The following is a 20,018-nucleotide window of genomic DNA, read 5'->3' on the forward strand; positions in this document are numbered from 1 at the left end:
AAGGGCAGAGTCGAAGAAGGGTAACGCGTTTTTATTCGACTCAGTCACGTGAAATAAAATAATGAACTGGCGAAAGAGAAAAGGGAAAAAAATGAAAGCTCCTTGGTAGAATGCTGAGCTTTCAAGTTCAGCCACGCACCGCGAGACGTATTATATTATTATTACCTGAGATAATAGTCTGGCGGAGTGCATTATCGTTATTTTCCTAGAGCGTCGATGCCTGGGTCACGGTTAAATACTCGCTAAAGAGATTTTCAGATTACCCTGGAGGTTAGTCGGACGCTGAAAGCGGTAAATAACGCGACGCGCGGACCAGTAGATATACCGCGGAATTATTTACACTCGTTCCCCGTAGCAAACAATGAATATTCAACGGGTACTCGGACGAATTAGCGAGCCGCTCGATATGTAACGTTAATGAGAGCACGTAGACGAGACAGTGGTCGAGAAAAGAAAAAGAGCTACAAAGCGACTAGACGACGAATTGGATGAGAGCACGGTTCGACTGACAAATAGCTTCCACACGGTTCGCTGAAACACGAAGCCAGCTCCGAAAGCAATGTTCGACGAAATTTGGCAGGTACCGGTAGGGATGGAGAAGCTATTGCAGCTGCTTCCAGACTTCAATTTGTTCCACATTCGCTACCCTTTCTCCTGTAGTTCCGTTGCATTTAACTTCAGGGTCTGATTGTGTCCTCGACACGAGGAAACTTTTAAAGATAAAAGAGTATCTCTCGTTTCCTTCGACCTTACTTAATTGACATTTTGAACGTGATAGAGGTCACCAATGACCGGTATCACAAATTTAATATAATCCAATAATTTAAAAAAATCAAACTTTGCAAGGGTTAAATGAAAAATTCCAAATTCAATCAATTTTCATATATCGCCACAGAATGCAATATTTTCAATTCCTCCACGTTCAATACTACCTATCGTTACTTATTAATCGCAGAACGAGTTAACATCCGCAAAAGTTGCGTTCGTTTTTTCCACCGATCCTATTCGTTACGTTTTCCATCGAAACAAGGGAGCAACGGGGGTGAACGAAAGACCTAGTGAGTCGGTGGTCCAAGTGAAAATTCAATATATCGAGCGTTTCGCTTCTGTTCAATACCAACCCTTCTCATCCCGTGCCCCGACCCCTTTTTTACCCCTTTTTTCCTGGTCCACTTCTATCGGGATGAGTGCCCTATGTACCTTGTGTGTACAGTATCTACGCATCGGCATTGTGCAAAAGTCACACTTCACTTTATTGGAAAGCCGCCTTCTCTCTGGCGAATGGGTCGTGCCACAACGGAAATTGCAGGTGAATTCTTTGTGAACAGTTTCCCCAGGTCCGGCATTCGGACGAGAGTCTTTTGACGGACACGTGAAAGGGTAAATAAATGGGGCTGGAGGCGTGCGCGTTGATTGAAACAGGTGTGCGTCGTTATATCGGGACGCGTTTTATATGGGAGAATCTGTGCCATAGAAAAAAAGAAAGAAATTGTGGGTAAGAATTTGTAGAAGAATCGTAAAAGAATCAATGCAAATTAAATGAAAAGGAATTTGCAAAAGAAGAGAAATGATCAAGATAGTAATGTGAAGGTTTGAAATTTAATAAAACATAGTAGAAATAATATTGCATTGTGTTGGTACAAAAGGAAATAGAGGTGAAATGAAAGACTTTTCTTTCAAGGATACTCGTTCCCCTTTGTCCAATCATCCGCGTAAAACGCGCAACTCTGCTTGCTGAATTCGGTTCATTTTACAGGCAAAACGCTTTAATTAATTCGCGAAATATGCAGTTGGGAGCGTGGATGTCGTTTCAGGCGCCGCTTTATCGGGAAGGTTTAATGAAAATGGAATTCCAATTGCATTTTTTATACGCGACTGTGAAAATGAACGTGACGGTATATCATGTTGAACGCCAAAGGGAAACTATTGCGGAGGCATTTAATTAATTTTGTATCTGACAAGGATCTATGAAAACTATTGACACATTCACTCTCTGATGGCTAGAAAGGAGATGAAATTAAAATTGAAAAAAGAAAACAAAACGCGTTTGCTTTGAAATAATTTTTATCGGAGAATTTTTGAATAAAATTCATTTAATATAAAAACCATTCATTTAATACAAATTGGAACAATAGAGAATTTAATGGATATATAAGGTTTCCTTTTCATCGCTGATAGAGAATGAAAATAACCCTGCCACGGTGTAATTATCGGCAGCAACAATCGAACGTGACATTCGCGAGGTGTTTGGTTATACGAAACGCAGAATATCGATCATAACATACCGGTGACATGAAAATTTCATCAAATTTCAATAATCGACCGATAATCCGACACCGGTATCAATGTGTTACTCGTTTAATTACCATCTGCCTGACGCGTGAATTATATTCGACGGGGATTTAATAATTACCTCGATCAGCCTTTCATTAACTGCTCTTTCAAATGTCACAGTCATAATTATAATGTTGCGGAGACAATTGAATTTGAATACGAAATCCATCGGAAACCAGAATTGTTATTTGATTATATAGAAAAAGATATAATCTAAACATTGTTTGGTTGCATAAAATACGCGTTTCCTTTTTATTGATTTTATGCAAATATGCTGCGGTGCAGCAACATAACAGTGCATTTTCAAGTTTTCAGAAAATTCCCGATGGATTCGGTATTGTAATAAATATTTAGCGAGAGAATACTCCTACGTTGGCAGACATATTTATGATGATGAACATCGTGTGTTCGGTGGATTAGCTTACGAAAAATTTGGTCGCGTCGCAACGTTGGGAAGGCATCGATGACAGTGAATGACAAATTGAAATTGCAGCTCGAAAGAGCGCGTTTCCAGACGCGAACGTTTATCCTCTCTGGAAGCTTGCTTACGAATTCCATATCCATCCGTTACCATGAATTCATACAGTTTTTAACGTATCTCATGTGTCAGGATGCACGTGAACGTTTTCTTTGTATTAAATGTAACAGCATTTTCATATAAATATTTATTTAATATCGGATTTTATCCTGGAAGGCTTTTCCTATTTTGCAGGAATTAAAATTTTAATTTCTAATTTCGATATTACTTTGTAATTGGAATAAAATTCCATTGCATTCATCGTTGATTGTTGGACGGAAGAATCACCTTTCACAGAGTCATTTTGCAAACAGTGATCTGAAACGCAACCTTTCGATAGTATCACACGAATGCTTTGGGGAAAAAAAATAAATTTGTCTGTCGATTCGATCGGAACATTTGTGACGCGAACGATCAAAATAAATTTAGTTGAAACGGCGGAAAGAGAGAAGAGGCGAGAGAAAGGGAAAGAAATATCGAGAGATTCGACTAATCGTTTGATCGTTTCGCGTTTGAGCAATTAAAATGATTGCCAGATTTATTTCACACGCCTAGTAGGTACGTACCTCGATTTCACAAAAAATCGATCAACAAAGGTGGAAACAGTTTGGGACATGGGCAGAGACGATGCTCGTAATTAGCTGACCTACTCGGTGCACTGGTCAGATAGAATCCACGGCTCTTTGTTCGATTTAGACAATTAAACGAATCCCATTTGTTTGCTGCTGATTATTTTCGAGGCGACGAAACGAATTTCACAGCGCTTTTACGCTCGAGCGACGCGTTGATTGCCTACCCATTTATAACAATGCCGTTCACACTTGCCTCGCAATTTTCACGTATGCGAAGCTGCTATATATAATGAGGAAGAATTAAAAAATCCCAGTTATATGACTATTTTTTACAAACCACCTGTCACAAAAATGCAATCACCAATAATCTCAATTAAAATGCATCCTCATATAAAATCATTTTAAAAGAGTTCATGTTCACCGTGGAAATTGTTCTGTGGAACTGATCGATGATGTTGATTGACGTAAATAAAAAAGAGATTCCTGCCAATAAAGGGCCATTATCCCCGTCGATTTTTGCAAGCTCCATTGAATTCACGTTCCATTACAATCGCGATGACTCTGATATTGATTAGCTGAATATTAGCAACGCTTTTTTACCGGACGTGGATCAGCTCCTTTAGATTTCTTCAGATAATAATCTGCATTGCTGTGATGAGTGGCAGTAATTTGAAGAAAAATGGTACTGCGAGGAAAAACAAGCTTATGGTCATTTTTTGTTTTCTTTGTAATTACGTCAACTATGCTTTGTGTAAAGTTGGCATAAATTATTTTTGAGGGTAGGTTTATTAATTAACCCTTTCACTATGGTCTTTGCTATTTTTCTTATTTTTCTATTTTTAAGACAAATGATAAGTTTAAAGTCATCAAAGCAATTTTTTGATAAAATATACTTGATCATCACAGATATATCCAGATACAATGGTGTTCTTCGCTTTGTTGTGTAATCAGTTACACAACACAACCTTCCTGAAAACTTTCAGTCGACGTTTAGCAGATAGCTAGCATGCACAACCACTTTGTCAAAGTTTCTCGAAATAAGCAAAGCTACGGTGTGAGAATAGTTTCACATTTTTTTTTTTTTTTTTCGTTCCAGTTACGTGGCGCACAATTCCTGCGGTTCCATAAATCTCTCGTTCCATGCCAACGATACAGCACTCGGTGTAATCGTCCATTTCGTACTAGACTCTCGTCGAACGATGGTTCCTCTATTCGTTCCCTCGTGAAAGTATATCGTGTATGGCGTGCAGCTATGCGTTTCTTCCTTACCAGTTTCATTCCTACCCTCGAAATATATGATCGAACTTTTTTCAATGGTGTCAAGAAAGCAGTCACTGTACATGGGTGATAAAGTTGTTTACGAGTCACGGTATATTTCATCTTTTTGCTCATCCCTTTCGTCGAATAACAGGTCCGATCATTAATTAACAGGCGACTTATCTGTCTTCCGGATACTTCCGACTTTTTCGTTGTTACGCAGCCAAAAAGCGAGGTCAGTAGTTCAGAAGATCAAACATCAGAAATAGGAAATTGTTGTAAGATAAGAAGGAACCTCAAAAATAGCTCGAAACATTGTAAAATTAATAACACGGAGAATTTAATTATAAATCATTCTAACAAAAATTAGGCTGTCTTTCAGAACGTTTCTTGAAAAATTTAATCTGCTTGGCCGTCGAGCGGCCAAGTCGGCGTACAACAGCGGGACTACATTAATTAGACCCACAATTACGGTAATGGGAGAGTTCGTGCGTTGCAATTATCGTAGCGCCACGAAGGCAGTTAATTAAGAGAAATTCAATTAAGCTCTTTCAGCGAGTACCAGGCTTTGCAAGCGTAAAGGGCGGACACAGTCGGATTGTACGCACCAAGCCGATTTCCTAATCGTGGAAATTCATTTTGTCCTCTTCTCAACGACATTCTACTTTCTTTCCAATAAGCAACTCTAGAAACTACATATAATCCTTATAAATCTTGGTGGGCGCGATGCCGGAGGAACGCGCTCTCGCTACCGGTGCTTCGAGTCGAAACACTTTCCAGCAGATCCGGAGATCCTCCAAAGCTTTACGTAATTGAAACTGTCTGCTCGCGGGCCACGTAACAACGCATCGTGAGATAATTTCCTCGACTGAGAGAGAGGATCATGGATCGTTGGAACTCGAGACGTAAAATCAATATGTTGCAGCAGCCGAATTATGGGATCGGATCCTGGTTAAACTACTCGTTCTACAGAACGGTTAATTATCGAGGGATTTACCTCTAAGACGCTTGTTTCTAGGATCGATACAGGTCTCACGAGTCCGGGAAACGAGTGATCTTAACATTGCTATTTTACTGTTTTCCCAAACCATTGGAACTGCATTTATCTTTAATAATTTAATATTTCATTATTTTACTTTGAAACACATTTCTGTTTCCTGAGTTTTGCTAATTAGGTTCATAACGCTGTGTGATTTTTTTCAAACAACTCTCGACCACTAAAGTCTACAAACAGATACTTTTAACTAAAAAAAACTCTTCACACATTCGCGTTATCTCTTTCAATTATAAAAACCCACAGAACGTTAAAAACAGGGAATGTTTGATATCAGTCGGGAAAACATTCTCTAAAAGTTTTATTCTCAGAAAAAAAACAATATCCGTGGGCGATATCGATGAAACAACGGTGGGAACGTCAGCTCGAACCTGAAATTGCCGGTCAGAGGCGATGAAATCAAGGGAGAGCCACAAATGGCTTGTTAATATCGTGGCTGACACGGAATAAATAGAGCGCGAGGAGATGGGGTGTCGGGTCTCCTCTTCAGTCACTCCATTCGGCCGGGGTTCGCTTCGCCTACGGGGTCCACTGAATTAAACGTCACAATGGAATACTAATTTCGTCCACGTGTACCTGTAATTTCCGGGTTTGGCCAAGCTTTCCCTTTCTCCTCGTACACCAACGGTCCACTCGTTCTCGTTCGTCACGCGCCCCTAGCCATCGACACTTTTTCAGACCGTGACAAACCGGACAATTTCTATTGCGACTCGAAATTACTTTGGCCAGCCTCGATACTCGTCCGCCAACCGTTTCCCGTGAAAACTATGCGACACAATAGCGTGTGAAATTCATTAGAGTGACCACGTTCGGATCGTGCACATCTGTGCCATCGAAACTAGTTCTGTTCGCGGCTGATCAACGAGATTGAAAGTTGAGCACCATTTGATTTGAGATATGACGGGATTCTCCTCAATTTCGATTCGATGGAATTTCACGTTCGCACTATGAAGTACTTTGAATCAAAATTTCGTTCACTGGGTACGAGTAATCCGTAGGAGAAATTTCAGGAACAAATTAATAATTAGTTAAAATTTGATAGAGTTTAACCCTTTGGGGCATTCGAAATAAAAAGTCGTCCAGGGTTGAAGTTTTAGCTCTTTCGCTATGGGGTAGAATTAAAATTTATTTTGTTGAAATGAAAGGCGACGGTTGTCTTTTTTTATCAGTTTTATAAGTCCGATAAAATATCAAAATTATTAGCCATTGACTTTGGACAGATGCGAATAATCGGTTGATATTTTCAAAGTATTAAGTCTGGAGTGGAAACTGATGTTCGTTAACTTGAAAATAGATCTTGATACTTTTAAGTAATTTCCTATAGCCGGTTCCAGTATTATCGACAGGTGCATTCAAGTAAGTAATTACGAGCAACTAATCCGGTAAAGTTTTGAAATTTCATAATACTCTTATACTTCCTCTTAATTAATATTCCTATCAATCTTAACACGTTGAACGCTGCAGGGCCTATCACAGACTGACGATACAAATTTTAAGTAATTGATTGACTGACATAATTAGGATTAACGTTATATCAATTTCTTAAGGTGTTTAATAGAACATTTGAATTGAAAACAAAAACCATCATCGGAAAATAAAAATTATTAAGAATTTCCAATCATAAAATTTGATGAGGAAAACACTACCACTCGGGATATTTTAATTGATCCAATTTTAAGAATTGCAAAGTCCTCCTGTTGACATTCAAAACACGTAGACCGAAGTAGAAGTGTAAAGAACAGCAGGGGAGTGTTTTCGTACGAGGTACCTTGGTGTTCGATCTAGAGAATCTTGATAGTAGTCGCGAGGTGGTCGTTGAAGCGTGCAAACGGATTTCCAAAGCGATTTTGCGCCCGGAAATGAAGGTATACGAATGAGCAGGCAGAGGCACGACGGCAGTCGAGGCAATTCCGTGAAAGCTACGAGCATAGAAACGATGGCACGTTGAAACGGCAGTTGTTTGAGTTCCAATTTGCGTTTAATAATTGCATTCGATTAATATTCATTGGAATGCAAAACGCTCCTGTAAAACGGTAAATCCAACATCGGCTGACGGTCCACGCGTACGTATATGCTTCCGCATCCATTTCGAGGAAGAAAATGGAAATTTTTTGTTCGTTCCCTCTCCGCGCACCCTGAAACGTACTTTTTTACCGTCCGCTTGGAAATCTCTGCTCGAGAATGGATAATATATCCTGATTCTTTCCGTTTCCGCTTACTTTTTACGCGAAGACTAATGGGTTTCGAGCATCGGGATACTCCACGTGATTTATTCATAGCAACGAATCGGGAAACCAACGGGAAGACGTCGATTCACGGGGCAAAGATAAAACCTCCCGGATTTCTTTCCACTTCTTTCGACAATTAACAAGGAAACATTATTTCTCGAGGAATTCGACCTGTCAGCGAAATCGAATGCCTGTATCAAAGATTCGATTAATAAAACTGTATCATTTATCATCCTTCGCCCGCTACCTTTTGCTCAATGGGGTATAAATGTTTGTCGTTGACAGCTTTTATTGACGGACGATAAAAGCTGCAAGCTATTGATAAAATACGTAAAAAGGCTCCGTATAGATGGTCCTTCTTTGGATTACAATAAACGACAACGTGCAAAGGAGTAATAAAAAGTTCCTCGACGTTCGCTCCGAGACCAAGTCAAACAGAAGAACAGTCGAACTGCAGCTGGCATATAAATACTGCAACACCAAATACGATGACAACGCGGAAACTTCGTACGTTCCATGAAAATATACACTTCCGGGAGTTTCGGAAAGATCACGGGGAAATGAAACGAGATTCTGCGAATTCATAACCACGATGCACACGAAACAAGGATTTCTACGAATGCTCTTCAAACCTCGTGTCGCGTTTCCGATCAATGTTGTCAAAACAATATGAGAGAAAAAAATACACTTTTGATGGAAACCATCACACAGATGACATCGTGTCAGAGCGATAAAGATATTTTGAAAAATCCTCTGTACCTTTCTGGATCTCGTTGTCCCAGAACCACGGTACCCCAAGTACTCGGCGATCCTCCGTCGAGGATTACTCCTCTTGCTGGAAACTTTCTTGTAGAACAGTTCGAGAACTATCACCAGCCAACGGCTGCAACTTTCTTTCACACGATTATCCACCAGCGCGAGATTGTCTTCGTACTGTGTCGGTGGTAGACGAATTATCCATTTGATCTGGTTGCCGACGGGAGACAGGAGGTGGAGGACACGCGTTAGGGGGGCCGTGGAGGAGCGTGTAAACGCGATGACGACGCCTGGTCGCCGCGACACTATGCCAAACGAGAGCGGAAGGCAAACTGGACCGAGCGGCGGAGTCTGGCCTCGGCAGCTGCGTGTTCGCTTTAGTGCCGTTTTCGCCGGCAACGAGGACGTCCACGACGCCGACGCCGACGCCGACGCGGTTGGTTGCAACGATGGCGCGATGTAGAAAGCGTCGGTTAAAGCGCCCTCATCTCGTCCGATTCTGCAACCCAACGGGTTCCCTTCCGACCTGCTCTCCTCTCGGTTCATCCAGCTGCCTCTCCATCTCTCTCTCCCTTCATCGTTCTTTCCCTCTTTCAGCCCTCTTCCAGTACCCTTCCCGTTCTCGCTCCCTCTCTATCCTGTAAGCCGGCTCTTTCTCGCACCTCTGGAATCCCCACTACCATATCGATCCTACGGGAAAGCCTCTGTACGCTGCGTTCCATTTGCCTCGGCCGAGCGGAGGCTACGAATCGCTCTCTCGTACCGCTCCACTGTCGATCGGTGAAAAGAGTCGACCTGTCGGCATCCAAACGCTTTTCTTTCTGTCTCAATGGCTCCTGGACTCGTTCCCCAGTGACCGACCGCTCGTTCCTTGTGTTTCGAACACTGAATTTTAACTCTACTCTCGAACTTTGCACCCTCACGGCTGGAATCGTGTTTGTAACAACTATTCGTGATGATATTTAGAAGTAAAGAATTGTTATAATTTTTTGGGTTTAGGACGTGGTGGTTATTTGATCGGTTTATAGAGATTCTGTAAACATTGCAGTTTGGGTTCTTCAGGGTTGACCTGATTCTGCTGCATTCAGCTCCAGTTGGCACTTAGGTATATATCTACCTTGTTGCCATGCTTTATTTTGGGGTGGCTGTTGAATATTAGGAACTGGCAGTGTGATGACATTGGGGTGGTTCAATATTCCTATCATGGTGTTTTGCTGGCATATTTTAAAAAATATCCCAAATAATATCGTGATGCGTTAACTGATAATGAATATCCAGTTACAAAGGGTTAATAATTCAACTTCCTTTCGCAAATGTCATTCTAAAAAGATTGTCAAGGGATTTTCGCGACAGATCGATGAATCCAGGAGAAAATATGAAATTGAGATCGCATGGGGGCAAGAGTAGAAGTATCTCAGGGAGAATCGGCGCCGATAGAGGGAGAAGAGAGGATAGGATGACATTAATTCCGAGTACGATCTAGTTTCAGTAATTCTCAGCTCCCGGTTGGCCACGAAACTACTCCGTCGATTCGACATCTGAATCTTAATCGAAGTTCGCCTCGAAACGTGTCCTCGTGACAAGCGGTGGACTCGTTTTCTCGCGGACGTTGCCCGGGATACTGTCTCTCGACGAAACTTCCCTGAAGAAACGGTGTAAACGAGTACCAGCCGGAAGTGAAGTCCGAACGTACCTGGTACACGTATTTGCTTTCACGTCGCGTGAAAACGCGAACGGTACGCGCTTTCCGTTTTAACTCTTTCGTGAACGAATTAATTCTTCGAGGATTTCCAGTTGATCTATCGATTGTTAGTGCATGTTATCACTTCGAAGGGGAGAAATTCATTTTTGCCAAAATCCTGATAAAGAACAATCAGGAGCTTGTAACTTGATTAGGGAATAATATTTTTTGAGGAGAGCAAAGTACGTTGCTCGCGATGGCTCTTGGTCCGGATGAAAGGGTTTCGAGCAGAAATTCGAGTGCACCGAATGAATCGGTTCCGTGTGGAGTGGCGGCGTGCGCTCGGAAATGGACGAAGGATTCGAAGCATTCCGCGTGGAAATGAGAAAAATAATCCGGCCGGATGAACGCAGACTACGAATCGTTGTGGGGTAAAACCGAAGGGAGGAAGTAGCCGAGGCCGAAACGCGATGCAGTTTGTGCACGCCTCTATTCTCTCGAGTGCCACGCATCATCGCGCGTGCAAGGAAAGAGGAAAAGTTATTTTCCAGGGAGATATCTCCTCTTGTATCAACCGCGATACACTCGACCTTACTCCTTTCCGGTTATTCGAAATTAATAGCTGTCGCGTTTATCATCGTTCAAAACACTCCTCTCGAGAGTCGCGTTCAACTCCTTGCGAAGTGTGTCGCGCAATTGGAGGAAATATCAGGTCCCGTGGAAACCTGTGTCGCTTTTTACGCTGACGAAAGAATAAAAATGGAAAATGTGACTGATTGGTTAGTTGTAAGAGATCTTCCAAGGGAGGATCGTTATGGGATCAATGGACAATGGATTTTTCCAATGAATCGTGGAAAAAATCACGGAAATTGGAAGAGAATTGTTCGAAGCTTCCGGTAGATCGCACATCGTAAAGCGAAAATGAGAGGAAGAGATCCATTGAAGGAAAAGAATCTCCCGCGTAAAGTCGAGGATCTGTTTCCTCTGAAACGGAATCGTATCCTTTGGTAAACAACGACCGACGAAATTCGACCGTTTCGTCAGATTTTCGGAGGAGTCAAAGAATGAAAGTTGAGAAAATTTCACACTTGGAAACTGCAAAAAACATTCGTACGTTTAATGATCTGCAACCGAGATAAAAACGATTTTTGATGGATCGTTTGCTCTGTCTATACGGATGCACGCTCTAATTATTGCCCTTATATTAACTGACCCCTATTATCAATCGGTTTTTTCCGAACCCGGTGACGGGGTGAACGACCCTTGAAAGGGAAAAGGGACATCCTATCGAGGCCATTGAATTTTTCTTTTCAAAACAAACTTCGGAATCGTAAATCTAAAAATAAACAATGATCATTGTCTTTTTCAATGACTTTTGTCTTCCACGTGCTCGACGTTGTACTTCTTAAAATCGGAAACCAACCCTTTCCGTTCGAAATTCGATTGCATCGTATCCAGGACGATGGATAAACCGAAAGTTCAACGAACGAATCCCGAAATTTCTGATACTTGGACCGCGATGTTTCCGGTGAAACCGATTTCGTGGCGATTCAATTCTACCAAAAGAAAGTTCGAAAAGTACGACCCATCGTCGTTGAGAGAACGATCGTTGAAGAGAGAGAGAGAGCGACGGGGTAAGATGGAAGAGGGTTAACGAAAGGAGGGCTGGATGGGGGTTGAAGAAGGGTGGAAGTTTCGCGAGAGTGGAAAGTTCGATGATCGTGGCTGGAGAACTACGGTAAGATCGTCAAGAGCTTCGGCCTATTCTCGACAATTTGATTCCGGAAGAGACACTTCTACGTAGAGTACTCTGGTGTCGGGGTGATTGCACCGCGACGCCCTGGGAATCTGACGTCGAAGCCTGGTGACTATTTAACGTCGAAAATTGATCGGATATGCGAACACTTCTGCACGAGATCTCTCTCCTCGTACCGGTATATTTTACGGTAATGTTCGAATTTTTATCGACCGATCCGATGAAAGATTTAGATCAATTCAATTTCTACCCTGCGCTTTTCAATTCGATGATTCATTGAAACTCTAACGAGTCGTATTCTCCACGAGTATTCTTAACGATCACTCGATTTTAATTAGAGCCTTAAGCTACGTACTTTTATCGTTTTTATACGGATGCGTAGATTTTACAGCGATTCTACAAGGATTCTATCGGTTGTTGAAGTGGTACTTTGGAAATTAATGAATCCTGTCCTAATAACTTTTGGAACGCGATCGGTTTTCGAATTCAAAGTTAAAAAATGAACGAATGGTACAAAAGATATACTGGTTTGTCGTTTCTCTACACGAGGATAAAAGACGGAAGGATAAGGAATCTTGTTATTTAACGGAGGATCGAAAGGGCACGTTGACGCTTTCCGAAGCCACGATAAACACCGATGTTATCGTACGCGGCGAAGATTCCAGACGAAAATTGTGTTGCGACAAAGTCCACGAGCTGGTAACAGGCTGACCCTAAGGACACTCGTCTACCAACTCCCCTGAACTTTCGTCAGATCGAAGAACTTCGGTGGTCCTTTAGAATTTGCCCTAGCCCTGAGAATACGACCACTTGCTGCTCCACTGTGGCTTTCCTGGCCGAGAGAACTTTTGCTTTTCTGCCAACGGTCCCGTCTTATCTTCCGTTCACTGTCCTTCATTTATCTCGACTTTTCTCGCTGCGCTAACTCTCGGCAACCTAATCTTAATTACGCGACTTACGCCACGGATATAAAGTTAGGGTGTTCGCAGGGTTTGATGAAGTTTCATGTACCTAATATTATGTAACAGGTGATAGAGGTGGAAAAATCGGAATTTTACATGGAAAATAACATAACAATTTTTCCTAAAACATTACCATTGTTAACGCATATATAAAATAAAAAAGGAAGTGTTTAAAACTTCTAAATCCAAGAGAAATATTTTTCAATGGCTCAGAAGAGGAAGAAGCGTTGAGAAAGAGAGGTGTTACGTTACGTTAATGAGCAATTTCCTCTGGCTGGTTCACGGTGTTGTGTTTGATTAGAAAATTCCTGCAATCGATTAACTGGCTCGTCTGTTGCAGCCTCATTAATAGTTAAAGCGAGGCGATTGGACCTGAGGCGCAGGCATCAAACGTAGTTTGAATTCTAGCCCCTTGTAACAGATTCGTTGAACAGTTAGCGTACTTGCTGATGAACTTTGCCGGAAATCCTCGATTTTGAGTACGTACGACCAGTCGGAGCTGTCTACCGCAGACGGTATCTTTGATCTCGAGAAGGTGAATTCAAGATTCAGTGAGTGTACCTGGATCGTTAAAATCGTATATCGTGCGGTTTCATGAACGACGAAATAAAAATGAAAAATAACGTTCTATCGGTGCAGTTATTAAAATCTAAATTTCGATTACTCGTCCTCTTTGTCGTTTAATCGTCGCCCCGAGCGATTCGTTTCCTCTATTTACATCGAACTTTTAACGATACATTGTCCGGGAAATGAGACGCGTTAACGAGCGTGAAGTTGAATATCGTGGAAAATGTAACTTCAGAGAAATATCCAGGAAAAATGGTGTGATCGTGAGGTGTATGAAAATAGTAAAGGAAAAGGAACAATTGGTCCGAGTAACGTTTCCCTTTTTGACGAAATCGCGATGTTCTGAAGAATACATCGTTAGACAAGAATCTCGTTCGCCATTGAAGAAATCGATTCGCAGGTTCGTTATCGAGGAAGAGGAACGCCTTGACGTGCATCACGAACGAGCCCCTTGCAATTTCGTTGAAAACTTTTCAACAGTGTTCGCGCTAAATACGTCCCGAGCTCAATCACGCTAATTGAGGACTTCTTCGAGTATTCTACGAAGGAAAATCGGCCGACAATCCTCCTCCTCCTCCTCTTCCTTTGCTTCGCTTTTCACGCGTCAAATTGTCAGGACTGATTGCAAAAGACGCGACACAAGGCTGTCGGCGTGTCTAGCTAAGTGAAAATTAAAACTTCGTTAGAGAGCGTCGATTAAGTGTCGGATACCGTTGGGAAACTAGTGGTGCGAAATAGAACAACCTTGTATTAACCTGAGATAATTAAAGGTGTGTCCGGGTTAAGTAATCGCTCTAATTAAGGGTATAATTAATCGATCTGAAAAAGTTGACAAGTTAACACGTTGACTGTCGTTAGGATCAAAGTCATTTATTCATCTTAGGTTAGCATACTGATATTGTATTTTATTTTTCTCGTGTTCTCTAATATTCCTACTTTTTCCACAGCTATTTCGTTCATCTTAAAGTCTGAACTTATCTCTACCATTCTTACAGGTTTCAGAACTTGGAGCAGTTCCGGAACCATCGAAAGTTTCGAGACTGAAAAAACTCCAGGACTTTCAAGGTTTCGAATGGTACACGGCTCGCCTGAAATTTCTTGTAAGTACGAAATACTTGCAAAATATACGAAGGATTTTTCCGCTTTTTTTATGAGGATAAATGGTTACAAGTTGAATTTAATTAACACGTTACCACAAGTAGAAACGACGGTTCTCTTTAATAAGAATTATTAAAGATTATGTAGTTTAATTTTGCATTATCGCGGACCATGGAGAGAGCCTCAACTTTAATGTTATTTTGTATTTCATATTATTTCCATTTTTTACACTGTTCCTTCAAAAATTATTCTTCCAATATATGAAACTCTTTCGTGTAAAAAAGATAATTAATTCATGGAAATATCTTTTTTGAGAAATGAATATTCCGAATCTGTGATAAAAGCGTGGAAGGATGAATATCTATCACCTTTCTAAAATCACAGATCTTGTTTTCTTCGATCGAATCCTCGAGGAACACGGTACGTTTAGAAGGAGAAAGAAAATCGTTTCTCTCATCAGCCTCTAAATCTTCTTCACTGATTTCCCCGAACTGAAACAAACGATCCTGTAATTACGTTTCTTGTTCAAGCTTTCAACCGTGATGCAACAGTGGCTGCATTTAGCGCTAGAACTATCCTAAAAAGTCGTTTTACCGCTTCCATTTAATTTCTTCCTACGAAAGAATTCATTTAATTAATTCAGATTAAAATTCAGTTAACCTGCTCCTCATTTCACTTCAACATCATAGAACAATTTTTGGCTACAGTTGAAAACTATAAAATCTAAGGCACAAAGAGAAATGTGTTACGTTCAAAAATTCCAGTATATTGAAGCAAATTTAACTGCAAAATTTCTCCAAGTTCTTCCATTCTGGTTCATTTTATTGCAAAGTTGGCCCGCGCTTTCGTGCGATGTCGTTTCAGACTGTCGCTTGCTTTATCTGCGCTTTCACTTGGACGACCACGAGAGGGTGCAAAACGTTTTAACAGTTTGAAGACAGTCGACTTTCTGTCGATACGAGCCGTTTAAGCGAGACGAAGTGATCGTACGCCTACGGGATTCGCTTAGTCGACGAATATGTGTTTTATGATACGATAAGTCATGTATAAAAGATACGAGAATTATACTTTTCCCGGATAACGAAATTAACGACGTGGAGAAGAATAATAATTTTGCAGATTTCAATAAATCTAAAATTTATTAACACTTCTTCAGTTTATCAAAAATATTTTCCAATTAAATTGATAAGTTCAATTATAAAAAGCATCAAAGGGGAAAATGAAAGACGTTCGGTATCATTAGTTGTAAACTGGTTTGACGAATATTTCTGTCTATCCAAGAAGACACGAGAATAAGGTACAACAATGTAGGATATATTTCGCGATATTGTTCCGCGGATGAATTCAGCGAATACAATCGTGGGCATTGATCGAGAAGCATTTTCCGTGTGTTCTTATGAAAAATATTCCTACTACTTTTCGTTGGAAGGATTTATGGCCGCAACGCGGTCTTCCGCCTCGTCTTCGCGCGGAAATGTTCGATAAGTATATTAAAGTTCCTGTTATTGCCTTATTTGCACGTATCGAAAGGCGAAGAAATTTACGACAGAGGTAGAGAACGATATATATATATATATATTCCAATGAAGCTCCTAATAAAATCGAAGGATCGGTGCAACGTTTACAAAGACCTCAGACATAGGGGGGGACATTTCCCAAGGGAAAAACAAACGCTGCGCGGTATCGGTGAGAGTTTTCCGAAGAAAAACCATGGCAAGTATTCCCTTGCTCGCAAAGAAGTCGGTTGAAACGTGCATCGTCGCAACAAACAGCGCCGGTGCACTTTTCGAAACGTAAGAAAACGCTGAGACGGGGCTGCAACTCGGACGATTGACGAAGAGGTTCGTATCCGGGAAAGAGGAAGAACTCGGTAAAGGATTCTATCGCGTTGAATCCAGTGTTCCAGCCTGCTCTTCTTTCGGCTGAATGTCGTTCGGTTTATCACGGTTCATAAATCTCGTCGAAGCGTGGAACCGATGGCGAGGATCGAGTGTCGAGCATTCCGTCTAACTCTATCGACGGCTAAAGGCCTCCAACTTCCAGCCGATTCTCAACGAGCTCGTCGTTGACGCGAATAACTTTCGAAATGCAAATTCTCGCTCGCGACTTATCTCTGCGGCTGTAAATCCGCGTCGTTACGCGACCGACATCCGATGGACGAGATGGTGAAAATATGAAGGGGAAATGGAGGAATGAGTTCCAGGCAATTTTTAAAAATGGGATATATAAGGATAGTACACAAGAAAAGAAATTCCTTTTAAGAAATATAAAGTAAATTAAAATTAGGGCTCTCTCCATGGTCCGTCGTCCAAGGCTTAGTTTCTAAATTAACATGTTAACTGCTATAAATAGCAAATTTCAAATTACCTATAATAAAAATTTATTCCATCATTTTTATTCGCATCCATACAAAGAATCACAATGTTTTCGATGTACCATCTATGTATCTTCGATAACGAGACCGTACTGCATGGTACGTTGCACGGTTCGATTACTAGAACTGCATCGCATCGGGGCTTTCTCTGTTAAATTTCCATCGTGATTCGGAATGGGAAACGTAGCGGGAAATATGGTGACACTATCGATGGAAGAAACGAGAATAGATTTTTGAATGGGATACCAGAGATCTGGGTGTATTTTGGATACGTCTCGCGGATAACGAGATCCGCTACACAATTTGGGCGCATGCTTGGTGCCCTTCAGATATTATGACGATCTAGCATAGAATTCTTTAATAAAATATAGGATGTAGATAATCATTAGCGTAATTAGAATTTTTTTTAAATTAGATCATCTGGCATAGGTGAAAGGTGTTAAGTGTCAGGGGTTAATTTTAACATACCCATTAAGAATATTTATTTCTATTTCTTATTTCTTTCAGTAACTTTTGGTAAAGCTAGACCCATTTTTATCCCTACCTAATTACCCAGTAGTACAGTACATTGAAATTTTGCATTTTTTCTATTTTTTCAAATCTGCTCGCTCGCAATCCAAACAAAGCGAATTAAAACAAGCTGACCACGCAGCAGCTGTAACAACGAAAATTTGTGCCTCTGTAAAAGAGGGAATGTGTATAAACGATGCGGAGGATCACAGTTAGCAGGGCAGATAAACGAAGTGTGCAAGCGGGTATCGCGAACGGTGATACTTTACGAGTTGGCGTATAGCGTTTTGTTAAAACGTAAGTCCCCCACTTAGAAGGATATAGGCTTCCCGTGTTTTCGTGGCAGCGTAACATTTATAACTTCCATAAATCGCAACGCGAGCAATCGTGCGAGGTGCAAAGGTTGACCAGCTGTTTCACACGGCGATAAAAATTTTACCTCGCCGTTAAGATTGTCGCTCTCTCGATGAGAACAATTTTCCACGATAAAACGCCGCTCTGCCGTTCAACCATGATAAATTTCGTGGCACCAAAGGGTAACCCATAGAATTATGGATCAATCGCTCTCCACTTAATAGCAGATTTACGTTTTCGTGAGAGATTCCAGAAATGCCATATTAAATATTTTATATTCTTTTCTTTCAAACTAAGCGTTGTTCCTGTATTTCACAATAAATTAGCCAGACCGAGGAGCAAACGGCAAACGGTGAACGGGTTTCTTTGAAGCTTAATAGAAAATCTTCGGACGAGCTGAGCTTTTCTCGGCAAAGATTCTTCTCCGCGCTTTAAAGAACCTAAAAGAAAAATATATTATTGCACCGAAGAGATAAGCTTCGTCCCTTCAAAGGATCTACGTCTACAAAAGAATCCTCGCAGCCGCGTGGTAGACTCTTTAGTGTCCTGTAACCTTTATTAAAGAAAAAAAGAAAGAAATCGTTCTCGGGGCAACGGTGTTTCAAAGATATTAAAGCGTTTCGCGGACCAGTCGTCCCGTTTTGTTACGATATTTCTCTCCGTCGAAACGTTGATGAAACGCAGCCGCGTATAAAACTGTTAACGCAACGATGCTTCCGCGAATCACTATAGAATTTCCACGCGAAAGATCCGCCATTGTTCGCGGATCAGAGCCGCGATGAACGTAAATATACGCCCTGGCCACGAAGATTAACCGCGTTAGAACGATTTCCACGGTACACCCGCCACTCTGCAACTTGACTGACAATGAGTGTAACACAACCGTATCATTTGCACCTCGAAACTCGAGGCTGGACATACGTGACGCTTTAGGATAATGAAAACAAACACGACTCCTCCATTTTGGCTCGTTTCCATCACACGAGCTGATGAGCGATGCAGTTTTTAACAAGAAATCTTAATAGAAACGTGCTTCAATGGTAATCCTACGATCTGAGGATTTTAATTTTCATTTTTTATAAAAATCTTGCTCGATTGATTTTTAATCCTTAATTATGATCGACATCTTCATCTGAATTTTTGATATTTTTATATAAAATGAATTAACAAATTTGACTTGCATTTAAAAGGATTTCTACAGACAGTTGTCTTGGATCTTCTTTCTACTTCCTAGGGGCGAGGAATGTAATAAATCACGTCGGTGTCGGGTAATAAACTATCGCTGTTGTGTTGCTTAGCGATTCCGATCCTGCGATTTCAGAAAGCTGGCAAATCGAGGAATCCGAATAATTCGTATCGAAATTAATAAACCTTGGCTGAGCCCCGCCGTCGAAGGGTTAATTAAATTTATCCGTCTATGTGTCGATAACGAACAAATTACGTGATTTCATTGCTAGTCTGAGTAATTAACCTGCTGCAAATCTAATTACCAACCAAACTCGACAGGTTAATTCGATGTTGCAAGGAAACGTTAAATCAAATTGTGATTAATGTTAACGCGTAATTGGCGATTAAATTTTCAACATTGAATTTTGTATTCCGATAATTAACGTTTATTTTATTGCGCAAACACTTGTTTGATCTCATGAAACTATTACAACCCTCCAAATTCTTTCTATCATTAAATTATTACTTTGTTCAAGTCAAAGCAATTCCCTGTCGTTATTTCAAGATTTCAGCAACAAACGTTCTTTCCGATACGCTGTTGAAATTTGTTATTGTCAGCCATTACATCGGTGAGTCGTGCACTTTTCAACATCCATAAGACAAACTAGGCAAACAGGATGTACATGCAATCAGTAGGACATTTTAAAGAACGACCTGTTTTTAACGCCAAAGTACTATTCCCTGTTTTTCAAATGCAGAAATATCATATTCGTCTCTCTGACACAGTAACTAATCGAATACATCAGTCAGCTAATTTTAACGTTAGATACA

The 20,018-nt window shown here is 40.9% G+C and overlaps 2 protein-coding genes across 2 annotated transcripts in view; one reads left to right on the forward strand and one right to left on the reverse strand.

The window, feature by feature from the left end:
* KaiR1D (Kainate-type ionotropic glutamate receptor subunit 1D) overlaps nt 1-9,106 on the reverse strand; it is a 168,464-nt gene extending 159,358 nt beyond the window's left edge. Inside the window, exon 1 of the mRNA XM_034317627.2 lies at nt 8,722-9,106. The gene's annotated coding sequence lies outside the window, so the exon portion shown is untranslated. The remainder of the gene's footprint in view (nt 1-8,721) is intronic.
* The window catches only part of LOC117601190 (glutamate receptor ionotropic, kainate 2), a 79,298-nt gene that overhangs the window by 9,143 nt on the left and 50,137 nt on the right, over nt 1-20,018 (forward strand). The window contains exon 2 of the mRNA XM_034317637.2: nt 14,680-14,784. The gene's annotated coding sequence lies outside the window, so the exon portion shown is untranslated. The remainder of the gene's footprint in view (nt 1-14,679; nt 14,785-20,018) is intronic.

Source organism: Osmia lignaria, chromosome 16 (genome assembly GCF_051020975.1).
Source record: "Osmia lignaria lignaria isolate PbOS001 chromosome 16, iyOsmLign1, whole genome shotgun sequence".
NCBI lineage: Eukaryota > Metazoa > Arthropoda > Insecta > Hymenoptera > Megachilidae > Osmia > Osmia lignaria.